Here is an 8766-nt window from a genome sequence, read left to right as displayed (position 1 = left end):
CTGGAGCAAAGAGCCCATGAGTCTGGTTCTTCTAAGTTTGTCTGCTTCAATCAAGGTTGCATTACCAGTAGGGCAGGAGATCTGGTTGGTGGTTCAGAGGTTATTAGGGAAAAATTCCTTAAAGAGGTGATCTTTCACTCCACAACATCCACAACCAGGAGAATAACCCTCAAACCAGAGCACAACGGTAAGAAATTTACCATCCACAACCAGAAGAATAACCCTCAAACCAGAGCACAATGGTAAGAAGGTTACCATCCTCAAAGAGGTGATCTGGTTGATGGTTGCGTAGATTTGGTTGCACATTTTGCATATAAAATGTTGCACATTCTTGGAAAAAAGTTATGATAATTTTATGAATAATAATAAATAAATTATTTATAAAATTGTCATCATGCCATTTTTTCATTACTTTGTGTGTTCTTAGTAAGTTCACAAATTTATACTCAGTGTTCACAATTTAATACCATGTGTTCATGATTTGTATAACGAAGTCCAGCTGTAAAGTTTTATCATTTTAAAATCTAATTTTACTAGAAGCTTCCTCTTGATTATATATCATAAACATGATGTAATTAAATTTTTAAATGTACAAAGATATAAAAAACAATTATGCAATTATATTTTTAGTAGAAAATGGAATAATCGATCAATATGTGGCACATGAGGCCCGCAGAGAAGCCCCAAATCATTAAAGGCTTCAATTTGAGAGGAGATTTTTTGGGGCTTTTATGTAAAAAGCTCCCCAAATCCTCAAAGTATAAGGAATGCTCTTAGTCAAAGATTAACTTTTACCATATAATTCACCTACCCGTTTAGCACTATCCCTATGTAACTTTCACCCAATTAATAAATACTCCCTCTTGATACAAATATATGTGTTTAGACAAAATATAACACAAATTAAGGTAGAATTTTCTTTACCTAAATAAACCTACTAAAGTGGCATTGAAAATGTAAAAATAATATCTATAGAAATAAAGTAGCTTTAATGTAATAATTACATAGGAATAAGTGTGGTAAGAGTAGGAAAAATTGGTAAAATGACATGTATTTGTATCCAGCAAAGGTGCTCTAAAATGACATGTATTTGTATCCAGAGGGAGTAGAAGAGACTAAGAGTTGCTTCCTATGTAACTCATATTTCTCCTCCATTTATCCTACATGGTCCCCCATTCTCTTCCATTATACTCATTTTCAGCTCAATGGATCATATTATCGATTTCGCCTCCTCTGACTCCTTCTCCTAAGAGTCTTTGTCTTCTGACGAGGAGTCTAATACTAGATAGTCTAATCATAGGGTTCAAAATCTGTCAGTGCAACCAACAAATCCTAGGACTGTGTTAGCGAGAGATGAAAGACTCATTACATATCCAAATCGAAGCTTTGCTATCTCCATGAAAAAGGAGACTTGTGGCTGGAGACTTGTTATTATTTTGTTAATTTCTTTTTTATCCTTATTGATCATTGCTACTTCATTGTTTTGTATATATAGCCCATTCTTGACACTCACTCAGTCTGACATTTGGTGAATAAAGTGAACGAGAAGATATACCTCCAGACAAGTTCTAGTAATCGTATATGGTCAGTGGTTATCCAATCTAGTCAACATAAGTATCTCTTTGAAAGAGAATGAAGCGAGTTTTTGTAATAGCTCATGAGATAAAGATCTGTGATGCTCTCCTACTTAAGAGACCACCATTTTACCGATTTCTGCATTGTCCGTATCTTCAGAGCGCTTGGAGACTTTGTTTTATGATGCTTTAACTTCAGTTTTTATGATTTGCATTGTTGTCGGTGTATGTGTGATGACTATGTTTGGCATGACTATGGCATTTATTTTTTTATACTGTTGTTGTTGTTGGTTTTATGATGTTTGACAGGACTCTCTTTTATTTGCTTAAACAACTTTGTAATGCATCAGTTTATGTTGTTGATTTTATCAGTTTATCTCTTCTCATACCTTATGCTGTTTGGTTTTGTCAGTTTATGTTTGCTCTATGAATATAGAGATCAACATCATATATTTATCAAATTCCAATGCATAAATGTTCATCTTTGAGTAGATGTCATATGCTAGACCCTTGATGATTTTTTTTGCAAATACTAACATTAGAACCAAACCATAAACTGCAAAGACTAACATTAGAAGTTGATAACTTAAGATTAGCGAACTTTGCAAATATTAACATAGATAAACAAACTATAAACTGCAAAGACTAACATTTTACTGTCTGTATGTTCTTCTTTAGTCACTGCATCAAGTGTACCTAAATACAACCAAACTAAAACAAATGCAAACTAGGGTACCAAACTACATCTAGATAGAAAGTAGCTCGCAATTGTACCAAAACACAACAAAACTAGAGTGCCAGTCAAAAGCAAGTGTACCACGCACAATTTTGACAAACTAACACAAGTGTTTAATTCCCATCTACACTCCTAGAATTGAGTCGGAATGACCTTTTTTTATGCCTTGGTTCTGCCTTTTAGCAGGTGACTTCATCCTCACCTCTTTAGCTGTTGAAAGTTGACTTAAAGCATTTGAGATAGGTGACTGTTGCATGGAGTAATTAAGTATGAAAGAGATCTTCTAATGTACAAAATGGATAATAAAAATATAAATTTACCATTTGTGTCTTTGAGACTTGTGTTGGGAGCATATGTGTTTATGAGTCTTGAGTTAGGATGATATGCTCATCAAATTGAGATATGATCATGGAATGTTCTATCATTGATTGCTAATCAACTGCAACAACCAAAAGAATTAATTATAAGTAGAATATTATTATGACATGTTCTATACATGTATTACTACATACCAACTCATGGTCTTGTTCAGCCACTAGTTGATCTAGATTATTGGACTCAACTTGAAGTTCAGATTCACATGTCCTAGGCTGTATACAACAAGTCATCAATTATAGTACTCAACAAAGGCATAAAACTTTATTAGACACTTATACTAACCCTCTTTCTCGTCTACTTTCTTTTCTGTGGTTGAGTGGGCAAAGTGCTCTCACTAGCTCGCCTTCCTTCCAGTTCTGTTAGGAGCCTTTGGTTAAGGTGGTTTTGTAGGATTCTTTCATATCTTCATAGTGTGGCCTATCTCTCCATAGTTTCCACATTTATTTTTCGCAATCCTCACTTTATTTGATGGCATTTCTTCACCAGGTCCTCTCAACCTCTTCTTCGTTGGTCTTCATGGCTGGATCACAAGTTTTGGTAGATCTAGTAGAGGTTGTTCAGTCTTCTCCCATGGATCCTCACCCGACGTTGGGTTTACCCACAATCCTTAAGTCTTCATGTAGGTTTCCTTATGGTAATAAGGATGTACAAAGTATTCTACCTTCAATCTCCTTTTAAGAATGCAACATATTGCATGAGCACAAGGCAGCCCAGTGATGTCCCACATATTGAAACCACATGATTTATCATTGAGATCTAAAAAATATGTGCTATCACAAGAATCAACCTCATACCTATCACCATCTCCATTGCACTTGCACCTGTAAAGACTATGAGCTTTTTAGCAATGAGATTTGACAGGACAACTGGAGTGAGCCGCCTTTGATGATATTTCATCTTGTTTCTCTTGCTTATAAACATCTTCATCATTTTTTTTATCCACTCACACGTTTATATAATAGGCATCTCCCTAGCCTCTAGTATGCAACTGTTAAAGGAATCATTATTCAGCTGCATGTGCCTTACATACACTCTCTTGATCCAGAAATTTGTGCAACCTCAAACAAAGTCTCTACCAAACTCTGCACATAATAATTGGAAGTTATACATACACTCTTAACCTCTAAAGAATAAAAGCAACCTAAAATATACTACCTTTTGCGTATCTAACATGAACGTCAAGGCTTTTGTTCCAATACTTAAAAGCAAGATCTCTAGAAACCAACACAACGTCTCCTATGTTTCTTGCTCAACTATTGCATATGTTAATGGAAAAATATTCTCATTTTCATCTTTGGAAACCGCAGTCAAGCTTTGTCAAGTATAAAACCTTTTAGGTGGAACCCGTTTAACCCTGTAATTGGCCTACATCTATTGAGAAATCCTATTTTACATGCCTTCAAAAAACATAATATGTTTGAAATCTTAAAGATCTCTCAGGACTCCCCACCATCATAACCTCATGCCTTACTGATAAGCGCGTGTTTGCCCGGTCGTTATAGAAATGGAAACAAACACCTACTCTAATGCAAATGATGCGAGATAAATATCTCGCTAATTTTATTACCTAACTAATACTAAATCCTATTGATTAGAATATAGAGAAAGTAAGAGTCGAACCCACAATAGGCTATCAACTTCTTAGGATTTCATTTAAAACACTTTGATTATAACAAGGGATTTGAGTTTCATACTTATAGAAAATGATGAAATCTTGATGTAAATATTTAATTGATAAAGTTCTACGTATCCGTATTAAATGGTGATAATGAGCATAGTAAATTAATAAAAGCAACTATTATAGCAAATTGATCCTATTCCTATACAACCAATATTTAGCACTTGAAACCGATCATACCATACTTATCCAAATTAGTTAACTACGACAAACGCTTATAGTTCAAACTAAATGGAACATTAAGTTAAGAACACCATGAAATAGGCATGAGCGACTAGCCTACAATGCAATTTTCTACACAACTTCCTAGTTCAAACCGAATATAGAAACTCATGCTTGCTTTGAAGAAATAGATTAAGACAAACGAATTAATCTACCTGATAGGAGCTTATTATATGGTGTTAACTAGCGACTTTTAGCTTAGGATTAGTGGTGTTTAGGTGCTTATTGAGTGGTATTCCGGAAACCAGAGAGAAGACGACCACACCTACACCCATGGAGAAGCTGAGAGGCGAAGCTGAGCTGCCTTGGAAGCTTATAGAAGACCGAAGACCGAAGACCAGTCCGAGAGGAGGCACCACGAAGAGAAAGAGCCACGAAGAAGATGTCTCGACCGACACCCAAAAGTCTCGATCGAGATTCCGCCTCGACATAAAAGTCTCGACCGAGACCCAAATGTCTCGATCGAGGTTTTGCTTCGACATGATAGTCTCGACCGCGACTTGGAGGTAGCGATCGAGAGCTGCGCCGATTCTGTGTGACTGGGAAAAAGTCTCGACCGAGACTCACATGTCTCGACCGAGACTGCCGACGGGGACCGGCCCAATTGCAAATTTAGTCCGAATTTTTATCAGTTTTTCCCTATTTTATCTTTTATTTTCTGTTATTTTATTTCCTAGAGGATAGATACTATATAAACCTTTAGTTCTTAGGTTAGAATTATCTTTTGCCACTTTCACAAATTCATTCTTAGAAATTCAGCAGCCAAGAAGAAAGCTCCCACCTTTGTGCCATCTTCTACCTTCATCCTTGGTTAGTTCATCCATAATTATGTATTGCTTTCTCTTGGCTATGTCTGGCTAAGTTCCTATTAGTTCACTTATAGGTTGAAGCCATTATTCTAGGAATTGTTTGTGAGAATTCTATTGTTTATGTTCTAATTATAATTTCAGCATTTTTTTATATTCTCTTGTGATTATTGTCATTGATTGATATTGATTTTATCTAGGTGGCCAACTAGGTTGATTATAATTCATTCATATCGCTAGGCTTGATAATTTGATTTGAAAAGTCTTGTCTTTTAGGTAGCAATCAGAATTAGCATAGACTATTTGTGAGTGCTTATTTTGTAGAGATTATAAACCTGTGTCGAGTATTGGCGATTTGCCAATGGTATTGCATAGGCCTACTTATCTTTGATCTTTATGCTGTTGCGCTTTTGAACCTTAGGATTTCTTTGGTTATTGCTTACAACAAGGGTTTCTAGGACTATTTGGACTAGTTGCTATTTACGAACAAAGAGTAGGACAACTAGATTATTTATTTAAAGAACTTAAGTTTTATAGAATTCGATGATCAACTTTCCATAAGAATATGTGATGATGCTAAAAGAGTGAGCTTTCCATCGTTATATTTTACAAATCCAACAATTCACATTTTAGTATTTGCTAGTTAGTTTTACAACCAATAAACCCCCTAGTTACTACTAGGTAACACAATTGAAATAAGCTATCGTTGTGGCTCCCTTGTGATTCGACTCCGACATACCACTTCACTAGTGGAGTATTTAGTTGGATTATCTTTGATAGGACCAACGACCGTTTAACGCCTGTCAAATTTTGGCGCCGTTGCCGGGGAGCCAACTGTTATAGTTTGTTTCTCTTTGTGTTATCTTGGTGTGGACCTATCTTATGGTCCACACTCGCGCTACTAATTCAGATTTGCTTGATTTCATTCCAGAGTTAGAGCGGACGCACTTGCGAAATCTGCGACAATCCCTGCAGAATCTAGTGATTGAATCAATGGCGGCCAGAACGTTGTGAGAGCTTACAGACCCTGATCTGATGCAACAACACTTAGGAGTGACGCTGCCTGCCCTGAATGCCAGCGTTACTTTCAAACTAAAGATCAGATTCATCAATTTGCTACCTAAATTTCATGGCTTGGTTGGGGAGGACCCGATCATGCATCTTAGTGAGTTCCAGACATCATCAGCTGCAGCAAGCCGAGTAACGTCACAGATGAGCAAATAAAGATGAGAGCTTTTGGTCTCACGCTGAAAGATACCGCGCGCTAGTGGTATTACTTGCTACCCATCGGGAGTATCGACACATGGGAGAAGCTTCAAAAAGCCTTCCTCAATAAGTATTTCCCATCCAAGAAGGCGGTTGCGTTGAAACGAGCGATAGCAAAGGTGGAACAGCAGGACGCTGAGATGCTGTATGATTACGTTGAGAGGTTCGCAAGACTGTGTGCGAGCTACCCGTTTCACGGGTTTGAGGAGAAGGACTTGGTGACCCACTCTATATTGGGTTGCTAGACAATGAGAGGAGATTAGTTGACGCTGCATGTAATGGGAGTGTGCTGAATTTGACTCCCGCCGAAGCTAGAGCACGATTGAATGAGATCGCGGAAGGAACGAGAAGCTTCGGAAGGACGTACACGAGGAAAGGAGCTAATGCTGTGAGCTCCGGAGAGCCTGAGTGGAAAAGCGAGATAGCGGAGCTAAAGAGTATGATCAAGAACATCGCCATCGGAAATTCTAAGCCTGCGAGAGTATGTGGTATTTGTGCGGACGAGAGTCATCCTACCGACATGTGCCCGCAGCTCCAGGACCAGACCATCGCTGAAGTACACGTCGTAGGAGGTTTCGGGCCGCCCCGACCTCGCTATGATAACAACAACAATAATTACAACCAGCGAGAGAACAACTACAATCCGAGAGGCAACGATCATCCCAGATTTCGATGGGGAGATTCGTCTGGGGCACAGAACAGGCCATATCAATACAACAATCAATACCGTGCGCCATACCCACCAAAGGCCGACGAACCATCACTGAAGGAGATGCTCGAGTCCTTGACCAAGCACTTTACAGCCCATGTCCAAACAACGGAGTCGAGCATAAGGAGCTTAGAAAAGCAGGCTGCTCAGATAGCGGAAGCGGTCAACAATCTTCAACAACAAGGCTCGAGGAAGTTACCATCCCAGGCCGTAGCAGCACCATGAGAGAATGTAAGCGTAATCTCGACGCTAGGAGAGGAAAAGGCCACCGGAAAAGACGAGGAGGGAGAGACTGCGGAGATGTCTCGACCGAGACAAGAAAGTCTCGACCGAGACTTTATCCCCTAGAAGAACTCGCGATCGCGACTAGAAACTCTCGACCGCGACATTACCCCCAAGGAGAAATCTCGATCGCGACCGCAACCTCTCGATCGAGATGGCGGTGATCCAAAAGACGAAAAATTTTCCGAAAAATGTCTCGACTGCGACACCGACTCTCGACCGCGACTTCCAGAGGATGACGTTCGGGATGATGATGAGATCCTCAAGAGGTTCGTGAAATGCCAGGGGAGGACCCAGGTATGGTAAGTATCCCGTGTACCATAGGTAAAACTAGGATAGATAGAGCTATGTTGGACTTAGGAGCTTCCATCAATGTCTTACCTTACTCGGTGTACGAATCATTAAGTCTAGGGAGCATGAGTAAAACAGGGATTGTTTTGCAACTAGCCGACGGATCTACGATTTACCCGAGAGGGTTGGTCGAAGATGTGTTGGTTAAAGTAGAAAATCTTATATTTCCTGCGGATTTTTATGTGCTAGATGACAAACATGAGACGCAGGCTACACCTGTCCTTCTAGGTAGACCGTTTATGCAGACATCTAAGACTAAGCTAGATCTAGATACCGGGGCACTTACGCTCGGATTTAATGGGGAAGTTGTCAACTTTAATATATTTGGGACTGGGACACAACCCCTGGATGATAACTCAGTATTCTGCATAAATGATGTTATTAAAATTTCTGAGCTAGGATCGAATGCTGTTTTGGGCAGTGGCCCCACCTCGCTAACCACACAGGAAAAGAAACCTGCTAAACCTATTGTGCAGGTCTCCAAAAAAGCAAAAGCAAAGAGCAAAGGCAAAAATGAGAGTGGGGAGAGAAAAAAGGAGAAGAAGCCCAAGCAAGTATGGGTGGTAAAGGAGGAAAATTGTCTAAGGTTCAAACCTTTCCATCCATGGTTCAAAAAGCTATTATTAGATGATGCGATCCGGAAAGGATTGAAAATGAATGAGAGATCCTACGTCATGCCGCGACGTTAAATAAGGCGTTGACCGGGGGACAACCCGAGGGATTTCTACTAACTTTAATCCCATTTGATTGTTTTGTTTTTGTTA

The sequence above is a fragment of the Phyllobates terribilis genome, unplaced genomic scaffold (assembly GCF_046119375.1).
Source record: "Phyllobates terribilis strain yellow unplaced genomic scaffold, ASM4611937v1 Scaffold_5904__1_contigs__length_48360, whole genome shotgun sequence".
NCBI lineage: Eukaryota > Metazoa > Chordata > Amphibia > Anura > Dendrobatidae > Phyllobates > Phyllobates terribilis.
This window is presented reverse-complemented; position numbering follows the sequence as displayed.